This window comes from Corvus brachyrhynchos, unplaced genomic scaffold, assembly GCF_000691975.1.
Source record: "Corvus brachyrhynchos isolate BGI_N302 unplaced genomic scaffold, ASM69197v1 scaffold188, whole genome shotgun sequence".
Taxonomy (NCBI): domain Eukaryota; kingdom Metazoa; phylum Chordata; class Aves; order Passeriformes; family Corvidae; genus Corvus; species Corvus brachyrhynchos.
The window spans coordinates 178,039-192,634 of record NW_008239647.1 but is presented as its reverse complement, the minus strand read 5'-3'; positions in this window follow the sequence as shown (position 1 = coordinate 192,634).

Below are 14,596 nucleotides of genomic sequence, written 5' to 3'. Positions count from 1 at the left end.
CCCAAACCATCTTACTCATATTTTATTGGATCCCTGGTGTCCAAGGGAAGAGAATATAACACTATTACTGAAAATTATTTGATAGTTATAATGACAGTAAATTTATCCATTAAAAATACCATATTTTCAGCTATCAACTGTTGAGCTGTATAACAGCATTTCCACTCAGAAAAAGCAGATGTAAAATTTCAAAAAGAATTATTAAGCTTCAGTGGTAATGTAAGAGCACAGGGAACTCTGTAACGTACGTCTGAATATTTTGGAGGAGAGATTCCTCTTCATTTTTAAAGCCTAAAAATTTCTTTTTTTCTAAGTCTTCCAATTTTTTCTCTAGATCTGCAGAAATATATTCTCCCATAAAATTCTTGTCTCTGGTTGTAGATCCTGCTTTTCATGCCTGGCAAACCTATTAGGGTGTGCTATTCCTGCTAAGACAGAAGGATTGAACGAGAACAGTGTATTTGTCTTCAGTCCAAGTATGAAAGGGACTTGTTACTCTGAAGGTGGATTTTCTTTTTTATTACACCAAGAATTCAGTCCAAGTATGAAAGGGACTTGTTACTCTGTTCTGTGAAGGTGGATTTTCTTTTTTATTACACCAAGATAATTTTTGGAGCCTAAGTGCTTCAGGTGGAGAAGGTCAAATCCATTGGAACAAAATGCAGGAAGCCATAACATCTATGTGCAACATTTTTCTCTTCCACCCATCTCACTTGTCCTTCCAGTCTGGGTTTGATCCACTCATCCCATTCATTCTGAAATTATTTCTCTGTAATCATTCAAGACTTTCCATAAATATCAGCAGTGATTCTCATCCATGACCTCGCATTACTTCTGCATGCCTTCTGCTTCCCATTTCAGAAGGAGCTCTCTCATCTGTTTAAAATCCTTTCCTATGAAAAATCTTTTTTTTTTCTCTCTCTCCTGGGTGTCCCAGAGTAGCCCATTCATCTCCCACCAGATGAATTGATCTCCAAGTGAATAAAGAGCATGTTGGATGGACTCAGGAGCCACTTGTTTGCCACGTGAGTGGGTCCGCATGCCTGGCAGGGGACAATATTGGATCAGAAGGACTGAGTGGTGCACATAAGGCTACAGCCCTTGGCAAGTAAACCTGAGCTTTCTGGGCAAACACATATTTTAAACACAGATCTTCATAAGTTATGGGAAATCCTGTCAAAGTGTCTAAAATTGGCTTTACACAGAATGAGAGCAGCAGATTAAATACCTAGAAGAAGGGGATCAGAGGGATGAGCAAGTGCATAACACATTGCTACATCACAGGGAACAAGCCATGGATTTGGGCAAAAGGCAAGCAGGAGGAAATCACAAGAAGCATATGCGCCCTCTCAGTCAAAACTTCATCTCAGTCAATAGGAAAAACAGCTCCACTTACTCAAGACAACTTTGGAGCCAGTCCAAACCCTCCCAATTGTGAGTTTAGCAGGGCAAAGAAAAGATAGAAAATAGAAAATAGAATAGTGTGAAGGGACTGAAATGAAACAGGATGTGCAGTGCAAATGATTCCTTCTGGCCTTCTCCCTATCCCACAGTGGGAGAGAAGACTTGGAGGCAATTACTGTTTCCACTTTCCCAAAATACAGATCTTTTATTGTAATTTTATCTTCAAGGAAACTGGCTGCTCTAATCACCCTGCTGGGTACCATCATATTTCATTTCCCCTCACAGAAGTAGGAACACGGAAGCATTGCACCAGAACACTGATGGACAAAGGCTGCAGCAGCACTCAGCCTTCCCCAGACAATGATTGCTTCTCTTTTTTGCTCTTTTTTTTTGTTGTTGTTGAGCATGCAAATGACTGGACACATCTCCCATCCTGCAGGGATCCTGGATCTGGCTCTCTCTTTCAGTTCTTTTAGGCCTTGTTTGCCCTACATAAGAAATTCCCTGGTATTGTTACCTTGCTTTGGTGGAGGAGAAGTTCATGGTGGCACAGAGATGCTGGGTAAGAAGAAGCCCCTGTATTTTGCTTCATTTTCAGCACTGCATTTCCCAGGCTCTTTAACATTCGAGGCGCCCAAAATAACCTAAGTCACTGGAGCCCAGTCTTTTCTTTTGGTTGACTTTGCCTGAGACAGGAATTCATTAAGTGTGGAGAGAGTACAGCTAGGAGGTCCTAAGGAGGATGGAGACAGTCATGCAACTCTGAACTAAATTCGAATATCAGGTGGCTCTGGCATCATGCAAAAGTAGTCCATTAAACCTGTCAAACAGAAATATACATGAATTTTCAGGGGGTAGAGGGAGCCATTGGCAGTTCGGAAGAAGCCTTGCATTTCAAAATGAACTCTCTTCAGGAAAAATGATTGCTCCAAGATCTCCCTTGGGTGCAATAGCTTCTCATTTCTGTCTCCTAAAAACAGTCATATTAATAGAACTTGTCATGGAATCGAGCATTCAACCTTCCCCACTGAATTATCACATCTTTAATCTGCTTTATTAGTTTAATGGGGTTTTTTAATTAAAAAATATTTTTTAACTGTGTGTACACACAGCCTTTACATAGTTACATACATTTTTACTGTGTATTTTTTAGAAGCTTCTTGCTTGTGGGGAAGGTGTTCTATTTATTTGTACTTTTGACTGTGTGGTACAATCATGTTTTTTCTCTCATGGTGCCTTCTTTGAGCTACTTGAGACTCTTTGCAGCTTCTGGCCAGCCACCAAAGACCTGCTGGTCCTTGAAGCCATGCCAAATGATAGCTGCCTCTTAGATCTTAAGGATATGTTCTCTGCAGAGAAACAATTGGGCTCCTCCAAGATCCAGGTCTCAGTGGGCATGTCTGCTTCCTCTGCCTTTCATGGGGTGTTTAGAGAACATGTGTCAGGTGGTGTCTGTGGGGCCAGTCACAACTCCTCTCAAGGTTCACTTTCCTTCTCCCTCCATCTTCAAAAGACAAATCACCCACCCTTCAAATACCTTTCCACAAACTGTCCTGGGGAGCAGAGGGGGTGGCACCTGGGAAGTTCCCCTTCTGCTCCAAAAGACTTGTTTCTCTTCCCTCTGGTGCTGTAGCCAAAAACATATCGTTCTGCATGGGCAAAAGTTCCTCTGGCAGCAAACGAAGCGATGACAATAAATACTTGCAAGGCCCTACATTGAACAATTAGTATTCCAAACATGAAATTAATTTGTCCTGTGAATATAGGAACATCGTAATTTAGTTCACTTTTATTTTATTGTCAGATACAATTCATTTTCTACATGATTTTATGGTTGGATAGGATTCATTAGAAATTTTCCCCAAACTGCATCTATTAAGCGAAAGAGCGGGGGCAAGATCCTTTCTGTTCTTTTCACTGCAAATGTTGTGCTGTCTTTTCTCCTGCAAATGAGCCTTAACTCTAATCTATCCACACACAATGCTTTGCTCTGTAGCCTTAGATTTTTTTCTAAACTTTCATTTTAATTTTCACTGCTGAAGAAGATATTTCTCTAAAGATATTCAAATAAAAACTTTAAAAAAAAAGAAAAAAAAAAAAGAAAAAGACTAGCCAAGACTGCTTAGCTATAGGGTGAATAGACAGTCTTTCTTCTTTTATGTCAGATTTTCAAAACTAGCCTTGAAGTTAGTTTTATTCTATTCTGTGCATTGTCCCTGTCTAAATACAGGGCAGTCCTTGAACAGAAAATGTGTGGAGACTTCATCTATTTTGGAGGAGCTATATAAGCGAGAAAGTACCAACAGTCAGACACCCCTCAAATGCTCAGCTATGATTTTGCTCAGCCAAATTCACTCCATATTGAGACAAACAGTAAGAGTGCATCACTCTTTTCTATGGGAAGAACAAGAAGTGTTGTGGAAGTGCATATTCCAGCCCCCTGCTCAGGTGAGGTGCCTCAGCAATGTGTCTTCATCATCAATCCCTCTTCAGCTACCATTCTCTGCCAGGAAAAAAAATCATCTCTTCGAATTGCATATTTGCTAATTCTCTTTCATGCACCATTGTAATTTTTTGGGTTTTTTTTTCCTTTGTTTGCTTGCTTGCTTTAACTGTCAAAAAAGTCTTCTGTTAATAATATATTAGTAATTTGCTCTCCAATCTCTTGCCAGAAAAGGAAGAAAACATTCCACACACACAAGACACTGTGCCCAACAAATAAATAAATAAATGAAAAATGACTGCGTCAACCATTTCTGAAAGTCAATGTGCGTTAAAGGCATTTGAAATTCTTTATTGCTCCTCTGCCTGAGCCAGGCAGCCAGAAGTGCAGCCCTGGCTGGGGTCTGTGCTTAGACTATGAGGGTTTGAGGGGCAGGAGCAGGCAGGTACCAGTCCAGCAGTGGCGACAGGGACCCTCGCAGCAGGGACAGGGCTGGCTGGGGAGGGGCTGCCGCAGAGGTGTACACCCCCAGGGGTCTGCACTGGGCAGAGGTGGGGACTGAGCATCCCTGTTTAACAAGGAAGCATGATCCTGTGGTTAAAACAAAATGAGCTTTGTGCTCTGTGATGCAAGTCCTCTGTGACTTTGAGAAAGTCATGTCAGCCTGCAACCATAAATATTTATAGATGTCCCAGATGTATTCAGGAGACTTAATGAATTGCAGCCAGGGGTGGGAGCAGTGGTGAAGGATGCTGCAAGCTGCATACCTCTGGGTTGTGTAGTGGGATTTCCTGATGATAAAGTAGTGCAGGAATGTGGTATGGCCATATTGGCTCTGGCTGCAGCTGCCCAGCTCACTTCAAAGTCAGTGTCAGGTAAATGTCAAAATACCTTGAGGGATCTGAGCTTAGTATGACTCCTTTTTGAGTCCCACTTGGTGGTGATTTGATCTGTAAAAGTGTCACAGCAGATCTGACCTCTCTGGTACAGTCAGTCTATGACAAGGCTGATGACATGGAAACAGCCAGCACCAGCATCACCTGAGACTTGTTGGGAAGGTCTGTGAGCAGTCTACAATCCCTGGATCTAACATTTATGTTCGAGTGTATTTTTAGCATGTAAGGAGGAAAAAGAATGGAGATGTCAATGGGTTTAGGTGTACATGTCTGACCATGAGCTGCTTAGTTCACTTTTTGTGTATGTGTGTTCCCGGCAAGAAACTAGAGTAGTGCAAAATGCATGCTAAACTTCTTTTCTTCACTAACTCATTCAATTTCAGTGTCTTTCTCCAAAGTAAACGTTTGCTTATTTACAATCAAACGTATAGAAATGAACTGTAGTTGGCAAGCAAAATGTTATTCTGCTTACTTAGAGTCTCCCTATTCCAGAGAAAGTGAAGGACTTCAGTTACAGGGCACATGATAAGTAGAAAAACAAAAGAGGATGATTTCCCATTCTTCAGGAGAAGGCAAAAAGGACAACATTAATGCTGAGGATCCAAATGAGTCTTCATCTTTTCCACAGCCAAATGCTGGCACACCCCGTTCCTTTGCCTACTCTTGAAATTTTTTACAGATTTGACACAGTCTATAATTAGTGACTATCAACCCCACGGCCAAGGAAGTGCTTTCTTGGTCAACATCATAGAGGCTGAAATAGAAATCTTGATAATTAAATGACATAAACCTCTTCTAGGAAGAGGTGATTTTTTCTGCTGGGTGTTCTGGGCCACTAAACTCCAAACAGAGAAATTCACTGAAAAAAAAAGAAAAATAAAAATAAACCAATAAATAAATAAAACCAGATATGATCAGAGTTTCTCTTGTTCTGTTATTTTGGATGCTTTTTCAAAACCTGGACAATATTCAGAGCATTTTCTGACAGACAAAGAACTATTTAGTCCTCATACATATATTTGACTGGACTGCTGCATTCAGATATTGTCATGTCATGACTTCAATTATATTTGAAGAGGATGAGGAGATTAAAAACTCCCAGGTGTTCTCCTAGGTTTTTGGTTTTTTCGAGAGCGTGTTCATTCAGTTGGCCTTGCTTTTGGAACACTCAGGCAGCTATCACTGATCAGTGGACCAAATGTGTGCTACATGGAAACATAGTGTGACTATGAAACTACTCTATGGCATGACTAGAAATGACAGAGTAAAGAGCAAAAAGGAAAATGACAGAGTAAAAGCAGAGTATTGAGATGTCCTCTGGTTCTTCCCCAGATGTAAGGGAAGGCCTCATCTGGAGCTGTGCTGGCGGAAGCTTTTCATAATAATTCTTTTCACTCTGTAATGACACATCTATAGCTACTGCAGTCTGAAAGCTCATCTGCTTGCTGCTATCAATAGCTAACCAGCTCTGTGGTGTTAATTCTATCACTGACAGCAGTTGCAAAAAAAAACCCCAAACCTGTGCTGCCTGCAGAAATGTGCAGTCTTACTGAGCCAGAAGACCAGAAAATGTATAAGGTTTTATTTCTGGGTGGGTACAATTACAGATCCCAAGTATATTGGGTGGGGACATAAGTGTGACTTGAGCATTGGTAATCTGTCCTCTGGACAAAACCCTGAAGTTTACCAAGTGAGGTATTTCAGCCTGCTACAGTCATGCCAGCCTTGCCTTCTGTTTTACCTATGGCAATCTAATTTTATGTACATAATGAATGAAAATGCCACTGTATTTATTCAGTCCATCTGCAACGCTTAGCTTACCTTTTTCTTTCTGTCTTTTAGAAAATTATTTTGACAACAATCTGTAGGAAAAGAGCATGATATTAGGATACTGAAGTTGATGCATAGTGAGAATGACCTGGAAAATTACAGGGAGGAGAAATAGAGGAAGCTGCTGAAGTTGGACACTCATAGGAAATACTTGCCCTGATGCTGGTCACTAATGGTTTTACAGAGCTTCAGTGTGTGGGTGATGGGCAATGAGAAAGGCTTTTCCTGAACACCTGGAGAAAATATTTAAAGAAAAATACATCAAATTCACCAAAGCATGAGCTCAGTGATGAACCAAGGTGTTATTTAAGGGATTTGGGGCACTTTTTTGAGGTGTATTGGTGATTTTCATCAACATGACTGGTTTTCTGTGTTTATGTTCAGGCATACATATAAGACAACTTTATGTTGGTTTATGCTTGGGTTTTAGTATACCTGTATGTATTTTGACATTTGTATGCTTTGACTTTGCTACCATACAGAAGAAAATGGACTAGACAAGGCCGTTTCCATGAGCCATTTAATAAATCAGTGCAGCAAAGGTGGGCATTTTAATGACCAATTTGAGATACTGAGCCATGAGCTTAAGCACATTAGCTGTGTCTCATTATACATAAAACAAACACATCAACTTAAACACCTTGAGTGGTAAATATACACATTCATATATTATTAACCAACAGTGTGAAAATACAAAGCTCTTTGCAAAGCCCTGGAAAAGGAGGGAGGTGGAGCACTAAGGCAAGTTTTGTGTTGGAGAGGTTGTCAGTTTGCTGAGGTGTGATTACTTGGAATGAGGCAGGACTGTGAGTGCTCGGTGCTCAAGAAGTCCCACCAAGGAGGTGCAGACAATGGTAGGGAGCTGTAGAGGGTCAGCAGAAGCTGCAGAGCAGCAGGTGTAAGGGGACAAAACTGAGTCCACAATGCACTTTTCAAGCCAGGAATCATCCGCTGTTTTTCTTTGGATTTTGATATTCTGTTACAGTGGTCAGGCAGTGGTGTTTGTGCCTCCTACCCTCCCACGGAGCAGAGAGCATTTGCAGTATGTGACAGAAATGTATAATTATCCCCAGCTGCACCACCTAAAGATGGACATCAAATTAGATTTTCCATTAGAGACAGAAGCCTGTATTGTTCCCCAGAATGCTCCGTCCATGTTGCAATGAACACAACTTTGTGTCAGATCAGAAGTTACTTCCAAAGCTCAGAAAACACTCCTCTCAATGAGGCATTTTTTAACAGATGTTAGAGTCCAGCAGGTTTTAGGGTTTTCTTCAGCATTTCAGTGAAATAAATACCACAGGTGTAACTTAACAAGAAAGCCTCTGTATTTTCTCCTGCTGCGTGTTTGTTCCGGTTTTGTTTTGGCGTATGCTGCAATTCCTTTCTCTTTTACTCCTTATTCACATGGAAATTGTGTAACTTGAATTTTATCCTAACGTATATAAAGGCTGAATCATTTGTGTTTCCACCTATGTTTTTCTTTGCAGATCAGTGCATAGAGCAGAATTGTTTAGGATTTAGATGTTCAACTCTATATAAAATATAGCAATTTCTTTTCTCTTATGAAAAATATCTTAAGTTTTGTAAAGATTCTACAAGGTTCTCAGGAATGCTCTTTTCTGATTTTCTGAAACTGACAAAACAGAGACAGATTTCAGTTTATGAATTTTAAATACTAATTTTGAAGGAAAAAAATCAAATTATTCTATTATTGTCATTACTAACACTGCCATTACCCACCGTTGCAATGCTTCATGTCAAATTTTTCAAAATGTTCCAAGAAAGACATGTACTGTTTTGGCACAAAAAAAAAAAAACCCCACAGAGTGACTGACTTCAGTAAGCCTTAAAATAATTCTGCAAATCAAGAATCTAATTGATCTAATTGTTGGTGGGGGGCACATAGGCATTTATCTGGAAGGTCTGGAGTTTTCTCTCTTTTTTTCATGACAAGTATAAAAGAAATTTTGCAAGATCATCCTCTCAACCCGGAATAAATAAACACGAGCCTGTAGAAAAGGGGTTGATGTCAAAATCTGGAAAGTTAATTTTTATTCTGAGTGACAGACTACTATGTTGCACGTAGGTCTAGTGTGAAGGGGTTCAGGGTGCCCCAGGTTTATCAGTTAGTCTTTTCCTAGCATTTGTGCCTCAGGTGAAATCACATCTCAGGTTAGCAAGGAAAGTACAGTACCTACAAGCACTGGTTTGTTTTATAGGAGAGATTGAAGTTGCATGGTTTAAAAATACTGATAACTCAGCTGAAGAATTTTCAAAACGTTAATCTTAAAAACATTCCTGTTTACAGAAGATTTAAGTAAAAAAGCAACCTTCATACATTTGTTTGGTTGAGAATCTGTGTTGTGTATACAGTGCAAACCATGTCATTCTCATTTGAGAGCTGCATATAAAGGCAGATAGTAATAATTGTGTTTTTAATAACTGGAATCAGGCTCTGAAATACATGAAATAGCGAGACAGGGCAAAATTAAGGATTAAGGTCTCTTGTTGAGGACAGCATAACAAGGGTTCTTGCGTGCTTTGGAGGGGTGAAGTACTTTGGTAGAAGAGAGAGCGAGGTAGGTCACTGCAGCTCATACCTGTTGCCTAGAACAAGGCATTTGCAAGACAGACAAAGGTGAAGAGTGACACTTTTTCACATTCTCAGACCAGCAAACAAACAAGCCATCTGTCATCCTCTCCCTCAGCTCTGGAACCCTCACCTGTCTTTCAGCACCTGACCCAACAGAGATATCTCCTCACCACAGCAGCCCAGCCAGCACCCTCACCCCTGCCTCCTCCCTCCTCAGCTCCAAGGCAGTGCCTACAGAATGTGCACACACACATCATCACTCCTCTGATCCCTTATTGTTTTTCTGTGGGTCAGCAGTAATGTCCCTACAAAATATGAAAGCAGAGCAACAATTTCATAATGGCTGTTGATAAAAACTAATGAACCATCCCAGGTACTCAGCCACAACAGGCCCAGGATATCAATGAGCTACTTAATGCAATTGAATTGCTAGACGCTTAAAATGCATCCATTGGCATTCTGGCCCACACCCAGCCTGCCTAAACTAATTCCACTACCTACAGTTGTTACGCAGCCAGACATCATGTGAATGTTTTTGTATATTAGCCCTGTGTTTGTTTTTGATCAGCTTACATGGCAAAGAAAACCAAGACAGGATGTTTTGAGTCTGTTTACCCAGTTTTCATCTACTGCTAGTGGTACACTGAACTGATTGAAACTTGAACAAAGAGATTAGGCAAAGAAAGCAGGATGACATATGATTGTGCTATGATTTTGCCTTTCATAGCACATCTGAGATAATTTATCACCTTCCTCTCACAAATACCATGGAGAGTGAAGATGAGCCCTGGACTTAAGACATACAATCTAGAACTTAGGGAGGAAAGAAGTGGTCTTGTGGAAGTCCAGGGCAAATCATGGACATGAAGAAAAGAACAAGAGCATTTCAAAGAATCATCATGAGCACTGGGATGTTTATTATCCATTTTCTGTCCAAGGGTGTTGATTTTTGCATCCATCATTATGTTATTGGAGTGCCTTCTGTGGAAAATGAACAGGAACAGCAAAGTCACAAACAGACTGGAGACTATAGGTTTCCCTTTTTACTACCCAAGTAGAGTTTAGGATTGGGTTTGCAAACCTGCTATTCAATGGAAAGGGCCAATTAGATTGGAGACTGGAAATATTTTTTTACTGGGGCAAAAATAAATTTCATACAGAACTTCCAGGTTTTTTTTTTTTAATTGCTTTAGCCAAGAGACATTTCTGAAGTAAACATACATTTTGTTTTAAAATGTTTCTGATAAATATCAACATAAAAGAATTTTGAAAATATAACTTGGTTTTCATCCTTCCTGTTCTCTTCAAAGAGAAGTCATTAAAATAAATAGTAGAAGTTATATTCTCTCCTTGTTTAATTCAATTGAAACCTTTCATTATGCTTTTTTTTTCCCGTGGACAAAATGAAAAATGAGCTAATATGAGGAGAAAGTTTGCAAATTAGATTTACTTCCAGAGGCCAACATGATCTTCAGAGCATAGTTTGAACAAAGTCACTGCACCCTGATTTGATCTGTATCTTCTTCTGGACTTGTGAATTGGAGCTACCACTGTTTTCCTCAGCAAGGTGGCTGGGACATGAAGAAGGGTTTGTGTCATCCTTCCAGATGCAGTGCAAAGCAGTCACTTTTAATACACATCATTCAAATTACCTCTCTTCCCCCCCCCCCAACCCCCTCTGCCCCTGTTGGTGATCAGTCTGGGGAGAATGGTGTAATGGTGTGTGTGGGTAAGACAGAGAGGGATTGCTGTGCTATGCTGGCAGAAATTGACTTTTTTTCAGGATGTGTGTCTGCGGCTCACAAGCTCCATCTGCTAGGAAGGGTTTTCCTCCCACTGAGAGTCCTGGGCCAGGGTACAGGCAGCTGAGGAGGCCTGTACCTTCTTCACTGCCAGCCTCATGGTAATTCCCAAAGTATCACCTGTCAAGAGATCTGTTACATGCTGCAGAGCTCTGGGACACATCCTGTTCTGCACTCCTATTCCATCTTTGTCACTACTTTGCAAACTGCTCCTGTTCCTTTTAAGCCTCTGTCATCATGGCATTAGGTCTTTGGATGCCCATTCCATCATAAGCAATTTGTCTCCATCAGCTCCATGCTTGCCCATTCTTGCAATTCCTGCAAACTTTGTTCAGCTCTCCTTGAAGTCAAGAAAAATCAGTCCCTGAATAGCAGAGAGCTTTCAAGGGGATATTTTTTGATGTATTTGGAAAAATATTGAGGCTTGCATGATCTTAGTGGCCTTTGAACAGCCATCAATCTCCCACTGGCCACACAACATAATCATTTCCCTGTGTGAAATGCTTAGCCTACCATTTGTGAGGTTTTGATCAATTGAAAGTGAAGAATTCACACTGAATTTTTAAGAAAATGAATGAAGAGTGAAGGGAGGCATGCAGCTGAGCAGCAGCTGATGGTAAGAGGGGCCACTGCCTTCCCTAGTGGCTGCAAAGTTCAAACACCTTTGAATTTATGCTTCTTGGACACTTAAAATTAAGACATAGCTACAAACTGATTAGGCAGCAGTCAAATTTCTCTTTAGAGGTCTAGGTCCTGAAGGACTTTTTGGTATTTTATTGAGGGAAAAAACACCCCATGTATTCAACCAAGTATCTTTTCTGGCACCCACTTTGCTCAGGAAAGGACAAAACTTCGAACAGAAAAAGGGATTTTTTCTTTTTCCACAAAGAATAAAATAGTAAATTAAGTATGAATCCAATTAAGATTACAAAAAAGAAAATCATAAAAAAGTTAAGTTTGGATGCCAGCAATTTTAAAAAATGCCAAATATTTATTTTTAGTATATGTGAAGAGAAAATTCTCAACTTTTCATTTCATAAGGCTATTTTAAAAAATAGAAGAATGGTCTAAGAATGAAAGATTAAATAAAAAGGCTAAATAACTCCAAAAGGGGGAAAAAGAAAGCATAATTTTTTTTTTCATAACATCATATTGAGTTCAAGAAAAACATCCATACTATGTTTTTATTTTACCTAGACAATATCTTCCCCTTTTATTTTTTTCCCCACTTCAAACATCAAAGGAATAAAAACCACACAAACACAATACTTGCTGCTTTTTTCCAGTAGGACCTCTCTTCCTGTTATTTGTCCTTGGAACTGTTCTTCCCACCATCATCAGGATTCTCTGCATCTCGTTTACCCAACTCTCTCAAAACACTTTCCTTATTGAATCTATTTAAACCATGTTGAAGAATCCTTCATGGTAACATCTCAGCACTGAAATCTAATCTAATCCATCAGCCAAGAGTAGTTGCTTTATAAACACTAATGGCCAGATGCTGTTACCCTTTCCTCAGACTGAAATCGATTGCACTACTCAGTTCTGAATAAAGGTGTCAGAATCTGCCCCTCAACTCATCATGTCTAATTCTTATAATCATTTCACAGCTGGGGAAATGGAGGTACTGTAACCTAAAGCTGATGAGGGTTGCATAGCAGTTCATCTGAAAATAAGAAACCAGAAGTCCAAGCTCACAGCCCCCAGTTCCCACCAGCCACAGTCAAATCACTGCTCGAGGAATTGGCTTGTGTTCTAATGCATGCAATACATTCAGACTTGTGCCTTCAGTAATAAAGTCTTAACTGTGAAATAAAAGTCCACAACCATCATGTTTACTTGTGCTTGACTGTAGGTTGCTAGCTGAATAGAAATTGCTTTCTTGAGATAGCAAAAAATAATAATAAAAAAAATTACAGTTGATCAGGTTTGCCCTCGCCCTGAGTTACAAGGAGAGCGAGGTTATAAACCAGATTTCAGGCTGTGCTGGGCTGTATCTCCTGCTCTAGATGGCCACAGGAAAAGGCATCATTCTAGGAAAATAATTTCAGTTTGTTTAAAAAGAAAAATAAATAGTAATGATAATGATGAAAGTAATTGATATTCAAAGGAGTCCTTGAGAAAATTTGATTTGAAGGAATATTGCTGGCATAGTTTCTGGGGCTTTCTCTTCAATTCAAATATAACAGCCATATAAGAAAATTAGTATTTCTAGGTACATTTGCATTTGATCCAAATTCTTCTTATTAAGTTGCTTGTTTCTCCCCTTATTCCCAACCTGTTGTTGCAAAATTACATCCGTGTGTTATAGAGGGAAGCAGAGGAAGTACACAGTGGTTCCAAACTTCATATGTTGCAGTTACATGATATCACACATTTAGGAAGTAAAAAAAAGAAAAACATGGAAAAGCAGATCAATTTTATTATCTCACTCTTTAGAGATAAATGAGATTCAGATAGCAGGAAGAGCTTGAATTTTTCCACTAGTTACAAAATACTCCTCTGATCCTGTACAGTTACATGCCTTTCCTCCTCACAAGAAGATGAGCTCTCAGCTGATGGTTGGAGATGCTTGTTAAAGAGAAGTCACAGCCTGGAGAATGGGATGGGTGGATGGGATGCTTGAACCACAATTCCCATGAGATAATTGTGATAGCATTTCAGAAAAGAAATGCCAGAGTGTAAAAAGCAAAACAACACACTGTCAGAAAAATACTCGTGAAATCTAAGACCAAATAAAATAAAGAAGGCAACCTTAAACACAGGAGCAAAAAACCCTGATGAGACAAAGATGAAAAATATTGCCAAAATCACATTAATGAGCATAATGTCTGCAGTGTTACTAAGAACATGGCTAGATAGCTGATTAAAGTAGAGAAAATGTCCTTTTCCCAGGTTTGAATATGCTGTGTATCAGCCAGTTTCAGCCAAAGGTCATAAAAGCTATAGTAGGATATTACCTGAATTTCAGCAACCATGCCCTCTTGAACAGTTGATTCTAAAAGTTCAAGGATAAGTGTCTTGGCAGCATGAATGCTGGTTTTTTTCATGTTGTCTCAGCCTGAGACAAATTAGGAGGAAACATCCTGAGATGAATGTGTGTTCTAACGGAATGCAGGTTCCAGCAGCCCCTCCCACACAGGTTTGAAAGGAATTTCTTGGAGGAAAGTGAAAAAAACCTGTTTGTTTAACAAGCAGGCTGCACGCAGGCACAAGAAAAAAAAATTAATAATGTTAGATAATAAACCTTCTCGTTGTGAAGAAAGATCGTGGATTTTGTAGAGTACTGCTTGGCTTCTCCCAAGGTCCTCTGGAACCAGGGTGCGGCACCCCAGGGCCTCCCCTCCAGGCCACAGCTTGGGGCTCCTGGCGATGTTCTGGTGTTTCGGACTGGAGCAAAGCTGAACAGTTGCAGAAGAAGAAGAAGAAGCCACAGTCCTGGGAAATCTTCTTGCCTCAGCTAACAAACAAGAAGCTATCTAAAAAGCAAAGAATTTTTAACTCTCCATCTCTCTCCTGAGAAAAAGAGCCGAGCACTGGGGAAAAAAATGACGGAGTTATCTGTGTTTTGAACACAGGCCACCAAAAGAATTCCACCCGTTTCACCACCCTCCCCTCCCCCCCC